Source organism: Microcaecilia unicolor, chromosome 3, assembly GCF_901765095.1.
Source record: "Microcaecilia unicolor chromosome 3, aMicUni1.1, whole genome shotgun sequence".
Taxonomy (NCBI): domain Eukaryota; kingdom Metazoa; phylum Chordata; class Amphibia; order Gymnophiona; family Siphonopidae; genus Microcaecilia; species Microcaecilia unicolor.
The window spans coordinates 116,391,237-116,415,957 of record NC_044033.1 but is presented as its reverse complement, the minus strand read 5'-3'; the positions used below and the strand labels follow the sequence as shown (position 1 = coordinate 116,415,957).

The window sequence follows — 24,721 nt, the reverse complement described above, 5'->3', positions numbered from 1 at the left end:
CCTTTCAGTCTTGTCCATTGCTGTTCTACATCCTTCAGCTGTACTGGCCTAATACTTCACTGCAAGTTGTGTTAGTTCTTTTCTGCAAGAGTCAGAAACCACGGTACTGAATCGTAACTTGTGACTCTTGAGGTAAAACAAGCTGTGGTAAAATGCCACAGTTTACCACAGGTTAGAAACTTCCCCTCTAAGTACATAATAACGCAAATATTACCGTACTGAGACAGACCAAAGGTACATCAATCCCAGTATTCTGTTTTCAACAGTGACCAATCCAGGTCACAAGTACCTGGCAAGATCCCAAAAGAGTAAAACAAAGGTTATGCTGTTTATCCCAGGAATAAGCAGTGGATTTTCCCCAAGTCCATCTTAATAATAATATCTTACAGAGTTTCCTTTACAGAAATTGTCCAAATCTTTTTAAACCCTGGTAAGCTAACTGCTTTTACCAAATTGTTTGGCAAAGGATTTTAGAGTTTAATTAAACATCGAGTGAAGAAATATTTTCTCTCATTTGTTTTAAATTTACTACTTGTATTTTTGGAAAAAGTAAATAAGTGATTCATGTCCACCTGTTTCACTCCACTCAGTATTTTATAGACCTCTATCATATCTTCCCCCAGCCATCTATTCTCTATGTAGAAGAGCTCTAGCCACTTTAAGCTTTCCTCATAGGGAAATCGTCTCATCTCCTTTATTATTTTGGTCGCCCTTCTTTGTACCTTTTTTAATAATTCTGCTATATCTTTTTGATACACGGTGATCAACATTGCACATGATATTCAAGATGCGGTTCTACCATGGAGAGATACAGAGACATACTATTTTCAGTTTTGTTCTTCATCCCTCTCTTAATAATTCCAAACATTCTATGTGCTTTCTTAGTGGCCTCTGTACACTGAGCAGAGGGAATCAATGTATCATCAACGATGACACCTAAATTATTTTCCTGGGAAGTGACTCCTAATGTGGCTCCTTGCACCTTTGGAGTCGAAGATTTGTTGTACCGACTCCACAGCCCTGGTTTTAGGTACTAATAAAATGTGTAACTGTTGGGTGTTTTAGTCATTTACCCCCATAAATAACTAAACTATTACATCTATATATGATTTCTCATTAAATACAAACCAGCATAAAAGTATGTGCATTGTTCATATGATGCGTTGACGGTGGGCATGTGTTTGAGCAGAGACTGGACAGAGAGTAAGTGACATGTATTAATACTTGTTACATAATAAAATACAATAATCCTGTTCTTACCTAATCACAAATCGTGGCCTTGGCTACTGTGGGGGTAGGAGAAGGACTTTGCCATTATGAAAGCCTAATCCATGTTCTCTCCACTGTTCTTCCCTATCTGGCTGTTCAGTTTCCTATTCTTCCCATCCCTCAATCCCATTCTGTTCCCTTCCTTCTCATATCCTCCTTGTCTTAGATCCTACTGCTTCTTCCCTCCCCTTCCTGTCCCCTCACTAGCTCACATCCTCTATTCTCTCCATGATCCAAATCTCTCACTTCCTCCACAACCCTTTAGCCATCCACCACCATCAGTTCGAATTGCAAGAAACTGGGATCTGAGGGTATCAGGGGCGTATCTGCATGGGGCCACAGGGGCCTGGGCCCCCACAGATTTCGCCCTGGCCCCCTACCACCGTCAACCCTCCCCTCCGTCGCTTACTTTTGCTGGTGGGGGACCCCAACCCCCGCCAGCCGAGATCCGCTTCCTCCTCCGAGTCCTACCTTTAAAAATATTTCTTCAGATGGCGGGGGACTCCAACCCCCGCCAGCCGACCCGAGATCTTCTTTAACTTTCTTCTATCTTCGTCCTCCGCGTGGCCAACGTGTTGCTGCTGTTGTGCAAAGCTGACATCCAGTTTTGGAGTCTGACGTTGCAGCATGTTACGACGTCAGTCAGACTCCGAAACTGGATTTCAGCTTTGCACAACAGCAGCAACACGTCGGCCACGCGGAGGACGAAGATAGAAGAAAGTTAAAGAAGATCTCGGATTGGCTGGCAGGGGCTGGAGTCCCCCGCCAGCTGAAGAAATATTTTTAAAGGTAGGACTCGGAGGAGAAAGCGGATCTCGGCTGGCCGGGGTTGGGGTTCCCCGCCAGCAAAAGTAAGCAACGGCGGGGAGGGAGGGTTGGCAGCGGGAAGGGGGGGGGGTGTCCGGCAATGGTGGGGAGGGGGGCTAAAATGTGCCCCCTCCCTCTAGGTCTGGCCCCCCCTACCACCGGAGTCCAGATACGCCCCTGGAGGGTATATGTGAAATGTAAACTGTAGACTGTTTATAGCAGTCAAGATATGCTTTGCATCCATGAGTAATAGCCTGTTTGCTATCTAGAGGGGGTACACATCTTTATCCTGTGCTTATATAAATGAAACATTCAGAAAGCAAGAGATTTTACGAGTTTATATCTGAAGGTAATGGAGAAAATGTAAATCTAGTCACAGGCAGGCTGCCTATCTGAATCCTCAACAGTAAACATACAGAACTGTACCTCAGAGTGAATGTTACAGCATTTCAGTAATATGACTTGCAAAACATTCACACAATTTACTTTGTGGCAAACGAAACCTTTTAAAACTCCTTTTATGTTTTTAGATATTCCATCAGGATTTCTGTTCAAAACAATTTGGAGCTACCATTGATCTTTTTTATAGCACTACTAGATGTGATGTACACATTACATGCAGGTACTTTCTCTAGCCCTACAGGGCTCACAATCTAAGTTTTTGCATCTGGGGCAATAGCGGACTAAGTGACTTGCCTTAGGATTAAGTGACTTGCCTGAGGTCACAAAGAGCTGCAGTGGGCATTGAACCCAGATGACCAGGATTAAGGCCTGCTGCACTAACCATTAGGCCACTCCTCCACTGAATAAATAGTGGTGGGTCTCTCATTTATATTATGGGTCCGTTATTCAGCCCATGTCAGTCAGTAGTTTTTAAGCTGCTGATTGCCGCGGGCTGAATTAACCTTGGATATTCAATGTTGGACCATGTCCGGGCTCTGGCATTGAATATCTAGGAATGTGCGGTCACCCAGAAGTTACTTTATTTATTTTAAACCCTAATTCCTCTCCCTCTTCCCTTCTTTACTTCCCCCTCTCTTTGTTCTTCCCTAGTATGGCCATGTATTGCCATTACCTGTTTGAATGTTTGCTACTTTCTTATCAGAACATTGTAGTTCCTTTCTTTTTCCTATTATGTTTTGCTGTTGTTTTAGATTGTAAACTGCCTAGGTCTTCATGTTAGTTAAGGCGATATTATGAAGTTACTGTAAATAAATAAATGGGTGGGGTGGGGTAGCGTTGTATGCATGTGTAAATGAGTTTGTCTGTGTGTAGTAGTGGGAATAGGTGGGAGGAGGTATGAGTAGGAGAATGGATGAGGTGGGAGGGGGGTAAGGAGAGGGTGGTCGATGCTTGGAATGCCCTCCCAAGGGAGGTGCTGAAGGCAAAAACAGTGACAGAATTCAAAAAGGCGTGTGATGAACACAGAGGATCCCTAATTAGAAAATGAATAGTATAAAAACAAAACTTAAACAGCTGCATGTGTGTTTGATGTATCAAGTGGTGCTTAGATGGCCACTCTGGCTGTGAAGAATTAAGGTCGGTGCTGGACAGACTTGTACAGTTTGTGTCCCATATATGGCAATCTGGTTTAGGATGGGCTGGACAGGGATTTGATGGAACCTCCCGTAGTTGGAACGTAAGGACAGTGCAGGGCAGACCTTTACGGTCTATGTCCCAGAAATAACAAAAAAAGACAATGATCAAGTATTTTAGATAAGGTCTTTATTTAAATCAATAAAATGACCCGACACGAATCGTGTTTCGGCCACAAAGGCCTGCCTCAGGGGTCTATAGACCTTTGGTGTAAAACAATGGTAAAACAAATGACTCACAGTCAAATTGTCTAGAAAGGTATCACATCTGTTGCGCCACTGCACAAGTCTCCCTACCAGATGTCTGGTAGGGAGACTTGTGCAGCGGCGCAACAGATGTTTTACACCAAAGGTCTATAGACCCCTGAGGCAGGCCTTTGTGGCCGAAACACGATTCATGTCGGGTCATTTTATTGATTTAAATAAAGACCTTGTTTGGGAAACACCATTTGTGAGAGGACTTTTCTTGGATCAACTGTTTGTACGTTTGACTTCCATTTCTCCTGTGGAGAGATCACCTTCTGTGGGTGTTGGCCAAGTATTTTAGATCACATTCATTGTTGGTATAAGTATGAATTGATAATGAGCGTGACTGTTGGGTACACTGGATGGACTATTCAGGTCTTTATTTGCCGTCACTTACTGTGTTACTATGCGTAGGGTTATGTGGCTATAAAGTGGGGTATGTGGTATGTGAGTATGAGGGGTATTGTGTTTGTGTAGGGGTGTTACAGGAGGTTTCATATGCTTCCTCTCTCATTTTTATTTATTTTATTTATTCATTTGTACACTTGATATACCACAAAATTGATCCTGGACAGGCGTCTAAGTGGTTTACATAGCAAAATAAAATTCAAGCCGAAGCTGATGAAGGGAAAAGGGAGTGAGGGGAGGAATGGTCAAGGGAGGCAGGGGGGGGGGGGGTAGGAGAAGGAATAGGATGGAAAAAGGGGCACATGTGTCAGAAGACAGGGGATAAATACACCATCATGAAGCTGTAGAGTCAAAGGAATCAGAGAATAAAAACGATTTTAGAAGTGCTTTGATTGACTGTAGAGGCATAGGTGATCTAAAGGTGGAAGGAAGGGATTTCCAAAGTGTCCTGGAACAGCGAGAGATGCAGGGCCGAAACTGAGGGGACATCAAGAAGGTTATCAAAAGATGAGTGGAGTCAATGGAAGGGGCAATAGGGGACACTCCACATGCCCATTTCTCACTACCTACATTCCCTCCCACTGTGCACTCACTCTCCTATCCTTCCCACTCTTTCCTTCCAGTTTCCACATAGTCTTCCTTCTTCACCATGCTCTTCCCTTCCTGCCCATTCCAGTCTTCCCCTTCCCCTTCATCTTTCTGCTCTCCTGCTTTTTCTCCCTTACTCCCATCCCTTTCACCTTTGGCCTGCTGCAGAGGAGAGACATTGGGGAAGACTACTGTGGCAGCAGAAGAGCTGCCTGCATTGGCCACAAGCTCCTCCAGATCTCCGAATGACAGCACTTGGGATTCCCTGCTAGCTAATCTGCTTTCTCTATTGATAGCTCCAACTGCAGACATGTTATCATTTTTTCCATCTGCCTGCTAGTCCCACCTGTGATGCCAGTGTCACAGACAGGCAGACAGATGAACAGACAAAACCAAAACCCTTTATCTCAGTAATAATTAAATGTTTTTTGTAACCATACATCTTTTACAGAAAAAAAAAGTTACTATTTGCAGCTTGCATAATTGTACACGATATTACTATGGAGGATAATCTTATAAAGGTTATTCATGTGTAAATCTTTTATTTTTACATGAGAAAAAAGCCTTTTATAAACTTTGTTCACAGCATGTGCTCACAAGTATGCATGTCGACAAGATGGAGTGTACTCAAGTGTAGGCATTCCCAGGAGCATAGTTTGAGTGGAGCAGGGGTGTAGATGTGATGCATTTGGAAATACATGAGTACAATATAAATACATGAATATATTAAGGAAATAAAGAAACCTATGAGCCTTTATAAAATATCTTCCTAATATGGATGGATGACTCCCCTTATATCAGTAGCACAATACTACCACTAGGGGTCAAGAGTCACAATTTTGAAGTCTAAGCCAGATCAGGTGAGAGCAAAGGGGAAATGCGCCTGACTGGGTCCACTAGCTCACCAAGGATCACCCCCAGGTAGGTCCCAAGGGTTCTCAAAAGGGTCTGGGGTCAGTTTGGGATCGGTTGATGGATTTTGATTGGAGACCCTTGAAGTATGGATGGGGATAAGGTTTGGGGTCATCTTGATTTGGATGGCACTTTTACGATCTGTAGCTAATTTTTGGGGTGCTTCCATTAGAAAAACAGCTAGTTTAAATTACAAGTGCGTGTGTGGGCACTTTGCAGCTGCTATTTGGTCAAGCAGATTAAATTAGCAAACATTTTTGAAATCTTATGATCATGCACTTCTTGCTAGAAGCAATGTTACCAGGAAATTGCAAATGTTTAATCCAGGTCGGGGTTTGTACCTCTTCTGGCTTTAATATTGGGTTTTGTTATGTTTATTTTCTCCCTTAAGACTGTTCTCTGCTTTCTGTTTATACTTATCTGTCATCAAGGGATTATCATAGACATTTCCCAATTTGTTGTGGTGAAAAACACCATCCCATTCAGTGTTTGTTTATTTTTGTTTCATATGGTCACTTGACCATGTTATCTTAGAACAAGGGAACACACTAGAATAAATAGTAGAAATTTACATGATAAGGGGAGCTCCAGACAGCTGCAGAATGCTTATAATTCAGGCAAGAAGGAACACAATGCATCTAGTTAAACACAAATGGGGAGTACAGGATAGAAAACCAAGAAGACTCCTGGACATCTGAATGGACTTTGTTCAAAAGAGTTGAGCCCAGATGTAAAAAGCAGAAATATTAAGAAGCTTGTTGAACCTGATGGATGCAGAGAAATGGAGACAGCTAGGTTTTTCCCGAATACTGAGAGTATTCTCATTCCCAAACTGGCAGCATGGGGTTAACTGGATTCCTGGTTGTAGATGGAGAAGGGGCTGAGATGATTGCCTGGCTATATGCTAATTCTGCCTGTGGCTGCACTTTCCCTCCTGGACAGATATAGACACAGACTCTCTGTTAAGCACTGCTAGCAGTAAGATGGGGACTTTTTCCTGAAGTACCATGTAACCTTTTGTTAATGGGAAAGAGAAGGGATATTGGATTTAGCTCATGATTTTTCAGTTATAGCTCAAAATGAGTTACATTTAGGTAGAATAGGTATCTTATCCCAGAGGGCTTATGGTCTAGGGGCAGGGCCAGCCCTAGGGTTTCTAGCTCCCTCCTGCAGTCTATTAGTCGGCGCCCCTACCCATCCAGAGGCGGGATCACTATGGCTCCGCCCCCACAGTAGACACACCCCTTTTACCAGCCATGGCATCATTGAAAATATTACACCAGTATAGAAGAAAAATAACTTAGCACACAGACCAGGAATTAAGAGAACAGACAGTCTTGCCAACTCTGAAAAACAATGTGTTATCAAAATTTCAGAATCTAACAAACAGATCCCTATTCAGACACTTGGCCTTGCAGTCACACATGTAGAACAGAGATAGCCCCTCTTCAAATTCTTCAAAAATTAACCTGAAATCCTAAGAAGTTAGACTCTGCATGCAGCACAATAGCCTTCCCATTGAGCACAGCTTAGGATCTAGCTAGGACTGACTTAATCAGCATAAACTAACATATTCTACAATCTGAGTTGGACAGACTAAAAGGAGTTACTGAAGTGGGAATGAGAGATAGGTGATGGTTAGGAATTGAAAGCAGGCATCTAGCCTTCCTGTCCTGTGAGTTGCTGTGTTGGGGTGGGGGGGGGGGGGGGGGGGTGGAAAAGGGTGGGTCAGGTGCAGCACTAAACAGCAGTCTCTGACAAAACAAGGGTCCAGGCTCTGCTGTGCTGTCTCTGTCTGAGCCCTCTCTGGGCAGAGGACAGAGGTTAGCTGAGCTCCCACAAGTTATTTCAGAGCCAGATTCAGTTGGAGCAGTGACGTCCTCTGACAAACACAAGGAGGATATTTCTCTGCTTGGGGGGGGGGGAGGGGACGGGACAGAGAGCTGACTGCTTTGGAGCCAGACTGAGATGAGCAGCAGAGATTAGATACTCAGCAGAGCTTGATTGCTTGCAAAGTGACACCCTTGAAGGCAGGCGCCCTCCTGCAGTGCTTACCCTGCTTACCGGGTTTGACCGGCCCTGTCTAGGGGGAACTGCGTTAGGGCCTTATTTGCCCCTTAATGCAACTCTAATGCAGCTCGTCATGCCCTACCATGGTGATATTTAGGTCACTGCAGATTACATAGTAATGAAAAGCAAAGCATGCAAACGTATGTAAAGCAGCTCATTACTATGTAAAAACCAAAAAGTGATTTCAAGTGTGCACTGATTGTGCACCACAAGTCATGTTTTGGGCATAAAATAATGGTAAAATATCCCCAGGCAAAAGCTGAGGTTATTTTACCATGCCAGGACCATTGTCTCAAAACCACAGCCCAATATTCTCGGGCAGAACACAAAGGGGCCAGTGATGTCCCGAACCACCTCCCCTCCCCGATCAATCCGTCCATTCCTCTAATCACACCCACACCCCCCCAGAAAGGGTCCCCCCTCCCTACCATCATTGTGGGTCTACTAGCCCTGTTTCAGGTGGTCCAGTGGTCTTAGGGCAGGAGTGATCCCCAATTGCTCCTACCCTGCCGGTGCTTGTACCAAAATATCACCCTTAGTGGTAGTCTAATGCTACAACTGCTTGAGGTTATGTTTCTATGTAAGGAACCATGACCCTTAGCAGCAGTAGCATGGGGTTACTGCTGGGGCACCATTTTGTAAATGGTGCTGATAGGGCAGGAGTAACTGGTGACCAGAAAGTAAATTTTGTGAAATGCAAAAAACCCCAGCACATTAAAACAGGCCTGGGATCGGCCTACTAGCAGAATGGGGGGTGGTAGTAGAGATGTAAAGTGGCATCTTTACTTGAGTGCAGCTGAAGTGTGCAGGCCAAAATTGGGAAGGGAGACAGAAATGAGGTTGTCACTATAATCCAGTCAGAAGAAAACATGAAAAATAAAATGTAGAAAGTACTGCAAGCTGAAAAGTAGTAGAATTTATGAAGATTAAACAACTGTTATGCGAGAATAGAACAGAGAGAAGATATGTGAGAGCAGAGAGAGACAGAGAGCGAGAGATGGATCAATAGTAATGCCGAGGCTTTTCATGGAATCAGAGAGAGAGTGAGACAGTCGATAGAAACAATACCAGGTGGAAGAGGGGGAATTGTCACTAAACCTTGAAAGAAGAGATTTATGCTAAGTACGTACTACAGGGTAGAGAACTCTTAAAAGCAGTTTTAAAATGCCTACAGAATAAAGTTGAAAGCTGCTTGATCAAACGATGAAGGAGCCGCATTTAACTGCAGGGGATTCAGGGCTACTTTCAGGGCACTTGAAGCAACATCCAACTCAATGAGCTTCTCGGCCAGATTCTTATACTTGTGGCCAGTGAAGAACAATGAACAATAGCCACTCAGGAAAGTTCCTTCTGTATCTTTTTTTTTTTTTAATTTATATACATTTTAAATAACAATCAATCAATTTACAGTTTATTTGTACAGAAAAACTGGAAAGGAAAAGAAAATTAATTCAAGAGGAAATAAACATCGAACTCCCTTACAAATATATCATCCAAAACCAATTAGAAGTCCACAACAAAGACGATCCAATACCATATCATGGAGTCAAAAAAAGGAGATTAATCAATAATCATAATAAAAAAAGGAAAAAGGCGTGGCTATCTAAACATTACAGACCCTTATTCCTCTTCTAATGGGGGGGGGGGGGGGAGCGGCCCTTTTGGCCCTTTTCACAGCAATAAAGGCGGTCGAGTGTGACGGATCCCAAAAAAACATACTTAACAAACTGGCATATCGCAATACACTTACACCTTCTGAAAGTGTTAACCTTAAACCTAAACTATTGTTTCAAAATCACTGTTACCAAAAGTCACTGTTAATGTAGCACAAGAATGTCCAGAGAATTGTTAGTCATCTTGGCCTTCAAAAGGTTATATTTCCTGGAGGGGAACAGGCGCATCTGTTGGATGTGAGTTTTGCTGTGGTACTTGAAGGTCATTAATCCCTTTAGGTTGCTGAACAGACTCTTTGCCCTGTTCAGTGACTCGAGAGAGTGCAGAGACTTTGAAAAACAACTAGTTAAGATTCAGCCTGTGGTGGTCAGTATTAGCCCCAGATATTCAATGCTGGGTCATGTTGGCACCGACACTAATTGCTGGATCTTATGTGGGCCCTGTTCAATATTCAGCCATGACCTGCAAAAGACACTTATGTGGGCTCCAGCTGAATATCAGCCAGGGCTTGCATAAGGAGAATCAGGTGCCCCCCCCCCCCCATCCCAATCCCCCCTCCTTCCCTTCAAAGCAAATGATCAGCAAATCAGATGCTCCCCCATCCCGATTCCCCTCCCTTTGATCATTTGCTTCAGGGAGAGAGAAGGGGATTGGGATGGGGGGACCTGATTCTTCTCTTGTCGCTACAAGGAAGTTAACCAGCCAATATTCAGATTGGTTAGCTCCACAGCCTCGGTCTCTTTCCATCTGACTAGAAAAAGCTTTGCCACATTCCACTTGCTTGAACTGGTCTGGCAAGAAAATTGAGCAGGAGAAATTTAGAAGATTCATTGAGTCCAGAATTCGGCCACTTTTGGGGGTATTAAGTTTTAGGAGTCAGGATTGTGCATAAATGGTCATACTGATGTCATTTATACACACTGGGCCAGATTCTATAAATAGCACCAAAACATTGGCACCAGAAAAGATTGGCACTTAGTGCAATTCTATAAAGTGCAGCTCCTATCCCGATAACAGCCACTCCTTGCAGCCACACTGGGATTTTCAGTGCTGGGGGGGGGGGGGGGGGGGGGCGGGGGGGTGAGATCTGGGGACAGAGCTGGAAGTTATCTGGGTACTGCAGTTGTTCATTTTGGTATTGAGATAAAAGTATCCAGGTAAGTTAGGACAGCAAACTAGCCACACCCAGGTGAAGGCCAATTCTATAACCTTTATGCATACATTATGCACATAAATACTAGCAGTTATACACATATATATTGCCTGGGTTACATCGTAGCAGGGCACATCCTTGCTACATTTAGGCATCTGCACTTACACCAGCCATGCCCTTTCCCCTTCCAAGACTCACCCAGATCAGGCCCCCTTGCTGTTTGCACTCCCTTGGGTTTGATAAGTGCATATCCTAGCTTTGTAAAACGGGGACTTAGACACTTATGCAGGATAAACATTTACATGCTGGTTTATGCATGTCTCAAATGCAAATAGGTCTTGTAAAATAAAGGCAATAGTGTATTTTTTTTATACTGAATATTCTTCCTGTTGAAGGTTCTGCTTCTTAGAAGTGGAAACCTGGAACTTGTGGTTATTTATACCTTTTCAATATTATTACACAGAAATGTCAAATCTCTATAAGAGGCAATTTCACTGAGATGTCTAGGTGTTAGGTACAAACAAACACACCCATGCACCTATGGACTACATTCCCCAAATATATACCTATAGTTCAAAAAGTAAATATATGTGCATATATCCTTCTCCCCAGTATGACCTTATCTTGTCAATGCCCTTTTTTTAGTAGCTAAATATTCTGTACCCATTCAATAAAATACAGGCAGCAATATTTAACAGCGCTGTGAGGTGCAGTTTTTACCGTAAGGGATCTTGCTGGTTACCTTATTTGAAAATTGACCTAATTACCTTTAATTTCATTCCCTGATTGTATGTATAAAGTTTGTGAGTGTACAATTCAAACCTAAGTTTTGACTGATCTTTATTCTGTCACAACGTTGTAACAAAAAAACAAAAAAAACTTGACATTTGTGAAACAAAAATAACCACATTTTATCATGTGAGGCCCAATTTTGCATATGTCTTCTAGGGAGGTATATCCTTCTAGGATATCCAGATCAGGATATTCACAATTTGTAGTGTATTTTAACAAAGAACTTTTTGAGCTTTGAGTGATATAAGGCCATGGGGGAAACACACATTTGGGAGCACATGCACTACAAACAACTATCTTAAAAAAACGTTCACAAGATGAACAGAATCATTCGGGGCTCAGCACATGTAAATGCTGACACTTACACGTGTAGGCAGTAGATTTAACATATTTATAAATGACCTAGAGATGGGAATAACTAGTGAGGTAATTAAATTTGCTGATGACACAAAGTTATTCAAAGTCGTTAAACTGCGGTAGGATTATGAAAAATTACAAGAGGACCTTACGAGACTGGGAGACTGGGCGTCTAAATGGCAGATGACGTTTAATGTGAGCAAGTGCAAAGTGATGCATGTGGGAAAGAGGAACCCGAATTATAGCTACGTCATACAAGGTTACACGTTAGGAGTCACGGACAAAGAAAGGGATCTAGGTGTCGTCGTTAATGATACGTTGAAACCTTTTGCTCAGTGTGCTGCTGACGCTAAGAAAGCAAATAGAATGTTAGGTATTATTAGGAAAGGAATGGAAAACAAAAATGGGGATGTTATAATGCCTTTGTATCGCTCCATGGTGCGACCGCACCTCGAATATTGTGTTCAATTCTGGTCGCCGCATCTCAAAAAAGATATAGTGGAATTAGAAGAGGTGCAGAGAAGGGCGACAAAAATGATAAAGGGGATGGGACGACTTCCCTATGAGGAAAGGCTAAAGCAGCTAGGGCTCTTCAGCATGGAGAAAAGGCGGCTGAGGGGAGATATGATAGAGGTCTGTAAAATAATGAATAGAGTTGAATGGGAAGATATGAAGCGTCTGTTTACACTTTCCAAAAATACTAGGACTAGGGGGCATGCGATGAAGCTACAATGTAATAAATTTAAAATGAATCGGAGAAAATTTTTCTTTACTCAACGTGCAATTGGGCTCTGGAATTCGTTGCCAGAGAATGTGATAAAGGCGGTTAGCTTAGTGGAGTTTTAAAAAGGTTTGGACGGCTTCCTAAAGGAAAAGTCCACAGACCATTATTACATGGACTTGGGAAAATCCACTATTTCTGGGATAAACAGCATAAAATGTTTTGTACTTTTTTGGGATCTTGCCAGGTATTTGTGACCTGGATTGGCCAATGTTGGAAACAGGATGCTGGGCTTGATGGACCTTTGGTCTTTCCCAGTATGGCAATACTTATGTACTTATGTACATTGAGGCGCACCCACTTACGTCATAACAAGTAGCAGGTGTAAATATAGATTTTGCTTCCTATACATGAAGAGACCAAGATTTACCAAAGCTGCGTAGGTGGCCTGATTTTTGAGAGGGAGATTTTAGGGCATGCTCTAAGCCCTGCTCTACTTTACCTCCTGGCTCTACCCCCTAGTGCATCTCAATTCTGCAGCCCCAACACCAACAGGCTGCTTCCCCTTCAGGCATTAAGGATATGTCTCCTGCTGCTGCAGAATCAGTCTCACCATAAGTACAAATAAGTACATAAGTATTGCCACACTGGGACAGACCAAAGGTTCATCAATGCCAAAATCCTGTTTCCAACAGTGGCCAATCTAGGTCACAAATACCTGGCAAGATCCCAAAAAAGTTCAGTACATTTTATGCTGCTTATCCCAGAAATATGTATTGGATTTTCCCCAAATCAATTTAATAATGGTCTATGGACTTTTCTTTTAGGAAGCCATTCAGACCTTTTTTTAAATCCGCTAAGCTAACCGCCTTTACCACATTCTCTGGCAACGAATTCCAGAGTTTAATTACACGTTGAGTGAAGAAAAATATAAAAGCTGTGCGATTTTGCAGCTCTGTGAGACTGGTCCTGTGGCAGCAGGAGATGAAGTCTTATTAACACATCTGATGCTGCCAATAGAGGGGAACACTTCTGAGCAGTAGTTCTTGGCTCCCTAGCAGGAGTTGACCAATGAAAGCAGGAGTCTCCCACTGAATGCAAAAGACATGGCAGGTATGATTTACACATTTAAGCTGCACATTTTACAAACCTATGTGTCCAAGGGGAGCCAATTAAGGAGCCAAATCACACAATTCAATTTTTATTTTTTAGATTACTCCTCCAGACAATTAGTGCCAAGATTTATTTGTGTCTGGAAAAATCTATACATGCTGATGGGGACATTTCAAGAGGTATACATGTATTTCTATTGCAAAATAGAAAATCCACACATTTGTAAAACTCCTATAGTGTTCCCTATTCGGGGAGGGGGGTAGAGAATGGCTCTCCTGACAGATTGCCCCTGGGCTAGCTCTGTCTTTCCCCCCTTTATATATATTTAGATATATCTGGTGCCTTGGTGCTGCCATCTAAGGAGAAAGGGTATTAAAGTGTGAATTCTCTTCCCTTTCCCTCAGGAACTACTACAAAATCTTTGTGAATTCAACTGTCAAATATCTCACAGCTCTCTTTCATCACTAAGCTCTGTCCTCTTTGACAGCCTCCCACAAGTACCTCAAAATCTTTTACATCTCTGTGATCTGTGATCTATACATACTGACAGAGATCACAGAACTAACTCTCAAAATCCTTCACCCCTCTGTCATCTGTGATCCGCTCACTCTGAGGCTGATGCAGAAATCTTCCCACATGTTAACCATGGGTTTAACACAGTTTTATCACAGGATAGCAATATAGAATTGGCCTCTGCATGGGTGTCAAGTTTCATGGAAACCCTGACTGCAACTGCATTGAAATGAATGCAAATGCAGTGCATTTGCTATCACATGTCATGCAAAAACAAACAAACAAACAAAGCTTTGGCTATCAGATTACCACAGGAAAATTTATGCCAGGGTCTGGGGTAGCGAAGAAGGGCTGGCTGAGAGGAGTAGGTGTCTACCTGAACACCTTGCCTAAGATGCCTACATGCCCCCCCCCCCCCCGGTGGTGTAGTGGCCCCTCGAATGGCCCAACCTGACCCCCTTCAGTTCAAAAGATTTCACCTTCCTCCCCTAGACTCAAAACCCTTCCCTCAAATCCCTGTTGGCTGACATTCAGCCATTATTTTTAAATGTCATCTTTCCTGTCAGTACCTAAGCCAATCACACTGGTGATATTTGACAATGAGCAGCAGATTATTGCTGTGATTTTAACGCAGCAGTCATTTGCATGCTCATTGATATTTTTCCTCCTCAGAAAACTCCTCCCCTGTCTTCACAGAAGTAGTTGCCACCAAGGAGGTTTACTGACAGAAGCCGGCGTGATGTTATCTGGGCTGAGACCAGTGGGCGGAGCTTGCGCCATATTGGTTTCTTCAAAACAATAGCAAACGCTATTGAAAACAATAGCAAACTTGTGAAGTGTTTTGCATTCTCTCTGTTAGGAGGGGATGGGGGGGTAGAAGAGGAGTTGAGGAAGTTTGAGGGGTCTGTGAAGATTGGGAGGGTTATATTCAAAAAGTATTTGTCAGTGCTCCATAGCTTGCTTTGTTATTTGCAGTGCTGTATTGTGGATTCCAGTGCTGAGTTATATGCCTTTATTTTTGCTTATGATGACAATAAAGATCTTTATTGTCATCATAAGCAAACGATCTGCTGTCCACACTGCCGCTGTCACTGAGCTGGACCAGACTGCAGCGGAACGCAGACACTCAGGGGGGGTGGTGGCAACCAATGAGCCGGACTGAGCATCCGGGCTGCAGCAGAAGTAGCTCGAACGCGTCGCCATCACTCCTCGAGTGCCTTCATCCCCCTGCAGCCCAGCCCGACTGTACCATGGCCAGAACAGACCCCAAGTTCTGAAGCTCCTGAGACTATAACAGAGATAAAATAACAAGCACAACAACGACATGAATGCAGTACCTGATGGTTTTTTTTTTTTTTGGGGGGGGGGGGGGGGGGTTGGACAAACCGGGGGAACCGGCTTTAGCTTTTTTAACGCTATGCCATCTCCTGTCATGAAACCTCCTTGGTTGCCATGCAGTAGGCAAATGGATACATTTACTGACAGTCTGCTGTCTCACAAAGATGACATCATCAAATACTAACAGGAAAATCACACAGATCAAAATGCCAGCTTCACTAGCACACAAACTATCCTCTATCAAACCCACTTTATATATGAGTTGCATATAATTTTCAGGGTTGTCCAAATTCACCCAGAAAGAAAACCCCGAACATACCCCTTTCAAAACTGTGTAATAGCAGCTTTTCTAAAATGGCTAGTTACATGTGTATGGTTACGTGCATGTAAAAATCAGCTTTCTGCATATGGAGATGGCATTTGACCATTCTAGAATCATTTTCAAAACTTTCTACTGCCATCAACTTGTAAAATCAACTACCAGGCAGTGACATGTGAATTAAAATATTTTTCCACTGCTCCATATTTTCTCTTTTTCTGTGTTTCAACTTCCAGTAAGGCATGTTACTCTAAAGCAATGAAAAAGGACATGACATCTAGTGGCATCTCACCTTATGGAGTACTAAGGTAAAAGCTTTCGAGGTCAAGAATCCTTTTTCAGATACTGCTAGAAGCTCCTAGAATCTTCTTGGTCACCCTGGCTTTGAGCTTCCATTTCCTAACATTTTCATATGCACCATGCTGTCTTTCAGCAGCAATATCTTGACAACCATTTGCAATTCATCCAAATAATTCTCCCTTTGTTAAAAGCTGATGGTCATAATTTTCAAATTTCTTCAGATTTTGCTTTTATGACAAATGAGCCAACGGAACAGTCAATGTAAAGATTAATATTGCCAGTTTAGAGGGAGCTGGGCCTTTGCAAATCCTGGTGATTTTTAATGGCCTTATATAAGAATTATTCAAAGACATTACTACACAGCATAGAAGCTAGTTCTGTGGGTGCCATTGGGTGCTGAGCATCCCCACTATTGAGCAACATCCTTCACTGGTCCAGGGAGGGGTAATTTGTATTGTGTTTGGCACTCCCAATCACTTTGAAATGTCAGCCCCTATGCTACACAAGACTTAATTTCTGGAAAAACAGCCTAGAAGGTAATTTTGCTATGTCTTTTCAGACTCCAGAGCAGCAAAGGTGTTCTGCTCCAGGTCCTTCCTTCCAGGCAGCCTGCAAAGAATAGGAAGGGAGGGGTGAGCCTGGAGAAGAGCGGAGAACAGTCACTCTACTCCCTAATCCAGCCCTTCTTCTCCTTTTGCTCCTGCCCCTAGCCTGGCTGCTCCTTCCCCTGATCCACAGTTCAACTTCATTTTTGTCTACAAATTAAAATGTTACTATATATGAGTTATCCATTCTTCATATATGATCATATCTATATGATCTTGACAGCTTATAGACAACAGCTTCTTTCATGATTTCCTGTTTTGGTCAAATAAGAGGAATCTTAGACTGCAATGAATCCACTTAAGACTGACAGGCTCAGAAATTGTGGGCACTGAAACGAACAGCATGGATCACTGATTCCATTTTTTTTCCTGAAGAAATTGTAACAGCCAAAGATAGTAGAGCTATTTTTTGTTCCTGTAAAGACAACCTATAAGCTCAATTTTGTCATTCACAAATACGATCTAAAATGTGCCTAAGCACAAGTCATATTAAAAATAGGGACTAATTTTAGAATATGATACCTTGATTTAAAAAACAAAATGTAAAATATGCATTACAGCTTTTTAATATGTGCAAATCAATTGTAGGCACATTAATTCATAATGGGCACTGAATTAATTCTACAGGAAATACAAGTTTAAGGTACATTAACATACTATAACAATGTTATTTCTTTGCCATTTATTGTTCCCATTTACCCCTACCTTCCTTTACCCTGATTCTATTTGTATTTTTTTAACATCAACCGTATTGGAGCTTCCAAGTATGGTGACTTGTAAGCCACATTGAGCCTGCTAATGTGTGGGAAAATGGGGGATACAAATGCTGCAAATAAATAAATAAATACTAAGGGGGAGATTGTATATATGATGCCTAAAAAATCTGCGCTGAAATCAGTGCTACCTAAGTGTATTCTATAATTGGTGCCTAGATTTAGGCGTCAATTATAGAATATGCTTAGTTCATATTTCATGCCTAAATCTACATGCATCCATTTACACCAGCGAAAACATGGCATAAATCCCAGCACATAGATTTAGGCACACTGGGCCATATTCTATTACCAGGCATCTACATTTTGGAACGCTCATGAAACACCCATTTGCCCACCTATAACCACGCCCCTTTTCCCCTGAGTGCATTAGAAGTTTAGACACTTTGTTACAGAATACACTTAACGAGTTGTGTGCCTAAATTCTAATCAGTGCCAATTAGTGCTCATAATTACTTGTTAAGTGCTGTTATCAGTGTTCATTAGCTTGTTAAACTATGCGTATTTTTATAGAATCTGTGCTGATTTTGGCACAAATCTTTATATATATATATATATATATATATATATATATATATATATATAGAATCTGGGGGTAAATGCACACTGATGAATGCACATCCCTCATCCAGACTTAAACAGAAGCAGTGACTGGAATTATGAATTGTATGTTATCAATTACTACCAATTTTTAACTAACACAAAGAGCATGGCAAATGCAATCATGGAAGATAATCCTGCTTGCATGAAGAAACTGATATCTATTTTATCATCCTGGACCTTAAAACTCAGCCTTCATAACTGGAAGAAATTTTCCATTCTAGAATATATACTTGGCAGAATACAGTGAGGTAAATTATCAGTGAGATGCTCTACATACCACTATATACAGATAAGTTATCTATATAAAGTTATCTGTATATTCAGGAGGCTTATACACTTAAGACAGCCAGCTGAATATTTACTTGTCACTTTTTACATATACAGTAACATCCATATATCTGCTATTTACTCATTTAGAAATGTAAAATATTATACAGGAAAAAGGGCAATTCTATGATCTAGGCACCTGCATTTTCACACTCCTTTTGCAGGTAAATGTTCAGAATAATTGCAGTGCTAGCAGGGTACACAAAAAAGAAGTCCAAATCTCCCGTGAAAACAGAACAAAACACAAAAAAGGCGGAAGATAAACCAAAACAGACCAAAAACAAGGGAGTAAGAGCACCAGAAAAGTTTAATAGGACTTTTCTGGCGCTCTTACTCCTTTTTTTTTGGTCTGTTTTGGTTTATCTTCCGCCTTTTTTGTGTTTAGTGCTAGCAGGGTGCCTGAACGCTATTCTGAAAATACCTGCTTAACTTACACAGCATGTATTTGCAAGGGGGCATATACACAGGTGGAACATGAAAGAGGCTCCCAGTTGCATGTGTAACTTGCAGAATACTGTTAATTACGTGTGTTTCTGCTGCATTTCGACACACTTTTTGAAGGAAGTCTATGGCTGAAGCATCTGTGGGCATGTAAAATGTTAACTACAGAGGAGAGGAAATCCAAAAGCAAAGAAACAAAAGCCAATGTCCAAGAAAGCACAACGAGCCTTCAAAATTGAGAGCGACTCAGTTGCACTTTATTGATAGGACCTGACGTGGTTTGCGTTTTGGCAACAAATGCCTGCGTCAGGGGTCTATAGATGATATCTGGTTCCAAAGAAACAAATAACCAAATGACGAAAACAAACTTGTCTTGAAAAAGACAGGTCCGCTCCTAACTTTATAAAGAGACGCCAAAAAAATGTGGGAACAAAATGTGAACCTGGCTAGGTGTTCCGCACCAGGTTCATATTTTGTTCCTGCGCTTTTCTGGCATCTCTTCATGAAGTTAGGAGTGGACTTGTCTTTTTCTAGACAAGTTTGTTTTCGTCATTTGATTATTTGTTTCTTTGGAACCAAATACCATCTATAGACCCCTGACACGGGCATTTGTTGCCGAAACATGAACCGCGTTGGGTCCTATCAACAAAGTGCAGCTGAGATGCTCTCAACTTTGAAGCTTCCCTATGCTTTTTGGATAATGGCTCATGTAAAATGTTAGGCATGTCAATACTGCGTCATGCTAATAGTCTATAACAGAACCTAGGTGCCCAGGGATCTTGCTGGTTACCTCATTTTGAAAATTGACCTAATTACCTATAATTTTATTCCCTGGTTGTATGTATAAAGTTAGTGAGTGTAGAGCCTTGTTTACTAAGCCACGCTGTAGGTGTGCTAACTTTTTAGCTCACTGTAAAAATTAGCGTACACTAACGATAGAGACATGTGCTAAAGTTTGCGTGCCTACAGCGCAGCTTAGTAAACAGGTCCCCTAGTTCTGACTGCTCTGTAACCTGTCACAAAATTAGTGAAAAAAAGACTGAAAGGAGCAGCTCGCAGAGTAAAAAACTTGCATCAGGCGTGGATGCTGTTTAAAAACACCATCCTGGAGGTTCAGGACAAATATATTCCACGTATTAGAAAAAAGGGAAAAAAGACTAAACGTCAGCCGGCGTGGCTAAACAGTAAGATAAAGGAAATCATTAGAGCCAAAAAACAATCCTTCAGAAAGTGGAGAAGAGAACCAACTGAAAGTAACGGGATAGATCATAAGGAATGCCAAGCCAAATGCAAAGCGGAGATAAGGAGGGCAAAAAAGGACTTTGAGAAGAAATTAGCGTTGGAAGCAAAAATACATAGTAAAAATTTTTTTAGATACATTAAAAGCAGGAAACCGGCCAAAGAGTCGGTTGGGCCGCTGGACGAAAATGGTGTTAAAGGGGCGATCAAGGAGGACAAAGCCGTAGCGGAGAAATTAAATGAATTCTTTGCTTCGGTCTTCACCGAGGAGGATTTGGGGGGGACACCGGTGCCGGAAAGAATATTTGAAGCGGGGGAGTCGGAGAAACTAAACAAATTCTCTGTAACCTTGGAGGATGTAATGGGTCAGTTCAGCAAGCTGAAGAGTAGTAAATCACCGGGACCTGATGGTATTCATCCCAGAGTATTAATAGAACTAAAAAATGAACTTGCGGAGCTACTGTTAGAAATATGCAATCTGTCCCTAAAATCGAGTGTAGTACCTGAAGACTGGAGGGTAGCCAATGTTACTCCGATTTTTAAGAAGGGTTCCAGAGGAGATCCGGGAAATTATAGACCGGTGAGTCTGACGTCGGTGCCGGGCAAGATGGTGGAGGCTATTATTAAGAATAAAATTGCAGAGCATATACAAAAACATGGACTGATGAGACAAAGTCAGCACGGATTTAGTGAAGGGAAGTCTTGCCTCACCAATCTAATGCATTTTTTTGAGGGGGTAAGCAAACATGTGGACAATGGGGAGCCGGTTGATATTGTATATCTGGATTTTCAGAAGGCGTTTGACAAAGTGCCGCACGAAAGACTCCTGAAGAAATTGCAGAGTCATGGAATCGGAGGTAGGGTATTATTATGGATTAAGAACTGGTTGAAAGATAGGAAGCAGAGAGTAGGATTGCGTGGCCAGTATTCTCAGTGGAGGAGGGTAGTTAGTGGGGTCCCGCAGGGGTCTGTGCTGGGTCCGTTGCTTTTTAATGTATTTATAAATGACCTAGAGATGGGAATAACTAGTGAGGTAATTAAATTCGCCGATGACACAAAATTATTCAGGGTCGTCAAGTCGCAGGAGGAATGTGAACGATTACAGGAGGACCTTGCGAGACTGGGAGAATGGGCGTGCAAGTGGCAGATGAAGTTCAATGTTGACAAGTGCAAAGTGATGCATGTGGGTAAGAGGAACCCGAATTATAGCTACGTCTTGCAAGGTTCCGCGTTAGGAGTTACGGATCAAGAAAGGGATCTGGGTGTCGTCGTCGATGATACGCTGAAACCTTCTGCTCAGTGTGCTGCTGCGGCTAGGAAAGCGAATAGAATGTTGGGTGTTATTAGGAAGGGTATGGAGTCCAGGTGTGCGGATGTTATAATGCCGTTGTATCGCTCCATGGTGCGACCGCACCTGGAGTATTGTGTTCAGTACTGGTCTCCGTATCTCAAAAAAGATATAGTAGAATTGGAAAAGGTACAGCGAAGGGCGACGAAAATGATAGTGGGGATGGGACGACTTTCCTATGAAGAGAGGCTGAGAAGGCTAGGGCTTTTCAGCTTGGAGAAGAGACGGCTGAGGGGAGATATGATAGAAGTGTATAAAATAATGAGTGGAATGGATCGGGTGGATGTGAAGCGACTGTTCACGCTATCCAAAAATACTAGGACTAGAGGGCATGAGTTGAAGCTACAGTGTGGTAAATTTAAAATGAATCGGAGAAAATTTTTCTTCACCCAACGTGTAATTAGACTCTGGAATTCGTTGCCGGAGAACGTGGTACGGGCGGTTAGCTTGACGGAGTTTAAAAAGGGGTTAGATAGATTCCTAAAGGACAAGTCCATAGACTGCTATTAAATGGACTTGGAAAAATTCCGCATTTTTAGGTATAACTTGTCTGGAATGTTTTTACGTTTGGGGAGCGTGCCAGGTGCCCTTGACCTGGATTGGCCACTGTCGGTGACAGGATGCTGGGCTAGATGGACCTTTGGTCTTTCCCAGTATGGCACTACTTATGTACTTATGTAAAAAAAACTCTATCGAGCAAGACATTTGTGAAATAAATATGACCACATTTTATCACATGAGGTCTAATTTTGCATATGTCTTCTATGTAGGTAAAGGGATATCCAGATCAGGATATTCACAATTTGCAGTGTATGTTACTTAAAGAACTTTTTGAGCTTTGAATAATATAAGGCCATGGGGAAAACACATATTTGGCAGCACATGCAGTGCAAACAACTATCTTACAAAAATGTTCACAAGATGAACAGCATCATTTGGGGCTCAGCATATGTAAATGCCGACACCTATAGGTTCAGGCAGTAGATTTTGCTTCCTAAACAAAGGACAGACCAAAGGTCCATGAAGCCCGGTATCCTGTTTCCAACAGTGGCCATTCGAGGTCACAAGTACTTGACAAGATCCCAGAACAGTAAAACAGATGTTATGTTGCTTATCCTAAACATAAGCAGTGGATTTTCCCCAGTCCATCTTAATATTGGCTTATGGACTTTTCTTTTAGGAAATTATCCATACCTTTTTTTAAACCCTGCTAAGTCAACTGCTTTTACCACATTCTCTGGCAATGAATTTCAGAGTTTATTTACACGCTAAGTGAAGAAATATTTTATCTGATTTGTTTTAAATTCACTACTTAGTAGCTTCATGTGCCCCCTAGTCCTAGTATTTTTGGAAAGAGTAAACAAGCGATTCACATCTACCCATTCCACTCCACTCAGTATTTTGTAGACCTCTATCATATCTCCCCCTCAGCTGTCTCTTCTCCAAGTTGAAGAGTTCTAGCTACTTTAGCTTTTCCTCATAGGGAAGTCATCCCTTTCCCTTTATCATTTTCGTCACCCTTCTCTGTTCCGTTATAGAAAAGGCTTCTACTACACATCCTCAGGGCACCTAAGTGGAGGTACCCAGTGGTAGAATTGTACCCAAAGAGGCTTCATTTTTCTACTCTCCAGATAACTTCAGGTCCCACCCCTGGAAAACCTCAACCCCTCCATTTGGTATGCAGAGAAATATTGCCACCCTCAATGGGGGTACAGTTATGTATGTTGTTTAACAATGCACATCAGTTTACCAACATTGTTTCGAGCCACTCGAGGGTGGACTTTGGTAGGGGAGGAAACAATGTGCAGAGTTTTGTATAAAAGGTACACTGGTTGTTGCTGATGAAAAAGTTACCTGAAGTGGAAAACAGGCAGAAAATCTCTACACACAAAAAAGTGTTTGAGAAAATAAAGACATCAAAATAGCCCATGTAATTTTGCTTTCGTTACTGTGGAAAACTTTGTAAATAAGAACCATACACAGAGTTTTCAAGATCCTGGCAGTTTGATTATCTGACTTTAAGTGAGCACTAAGACAAGGAGTAAGAAGAGAAGCATGCTATGGCTCAAGATTAAGGAATATTCAAGTCTACTAAATGTCCTGTTATTTCTCTTTTTATTATTTATGATTGATTAGGGTATCTGTTATTTTATTAATTATGGTTTTATGTACAACTGTAATCTGCCTAGAACTGAAGACTGAGCAAAATATAAATGTTTTAAATAAATAATGATCTTACTTGATTGCATTTTAATTACTGAATTATATGTTGTATTCAGAGGTGAAAAGATAAGCAATTCTCCAGATTTGTATGTTTTGTACAGATTCACTAACAGTCGTTTGCACATTAGTATCTGTTAACATACATTAGCATGCATTACATACTGTGGGTCCCGTTTTTCACCTAGAGACCTATATACTAATAGCATAACTGAATATTATCATGTGCTAATATAGTAGCACGATTTTGTAAATATAGATCTATATGAATTATTATTTATTATTATTAGGACTTATTTACCACCTTTTTGAAGGAATTCACTCAAAGCAGTGTACAGTAAGAATAGATCAAACATGAGCAAAAGGCAATTACAGCAGTACAAATATTCATGCTTAATATTTATTTAAATGATGGCTTATGACTCACTGACTATGCTCGAGGAACATTTATGTAGAATAGTTCTAGCTGTAACTGGTGAACTTAGGAAGATTCTAGAGAGTTCTAGAGGGACTCAGAAAGAGAGAGTTCTAAGATATCCAATACTTTACTCTGATGATCTGATGCCTTGTTAATGGAACAAGAGCTGCTTGGTGAAACTGTAAGCCAGAAGATGAAATATAAATTGCCTGGACTGTATTAACTTTTGCATTGGATGGAATAGTGAAATTACCCAAAGGAGGAACAAATTGATGTACTCTGTGTGTAGTGTCTGCAGAGCTGTCCTTCAATATCCTGGAATTAGATGCCTTTCCACTCTGCTGCAATGAGAATTCAGTCTCTTGTCAGAAAAGTAATAGGAAAGTCAAAGTGCAGATTTTTTTTTCTAGTGAAGTGTCAGCAGATTGTTGGGCTTGATTTTGGAGAAAAGGCACCGCAGACGAAAAGCTCTTCAATGCTTTTTGGCAAAAAGATTTTTGTTTTAAATTTAGATTTTGCTCATACCTTTTCAGTAGTAGCTCAAGGTGAGTTACATTCAGGTATAGTGGGTA

General features: G+C 41.7%; 1 protein-coding gene and 1 long non-coding RNA gene across 6 annotated transcripts in view; one reads left to right on the top strand and one right to left on the bottom strand.

Moving 5' to 3' along the window:
* Positions 1-24,721, bottom strand: part of PLCB1 (phospholipase C beta 1) — a 1,287,346-nt gene that overhangs the window by 788,801 nt on the left and 473,824 nt on the right. The window lies entirely within an intron of this gene.
* Positions 424-22,857, top strand: LOC115465669. The gene is made up of 3 exons (XR_003941445.1): positions 424-534; positions 2,891-2,892; positions 22,828-22,857. It is a non-coding gene; the product is annotated as an uncharacterized LOC115465669 (long non-coding RNA).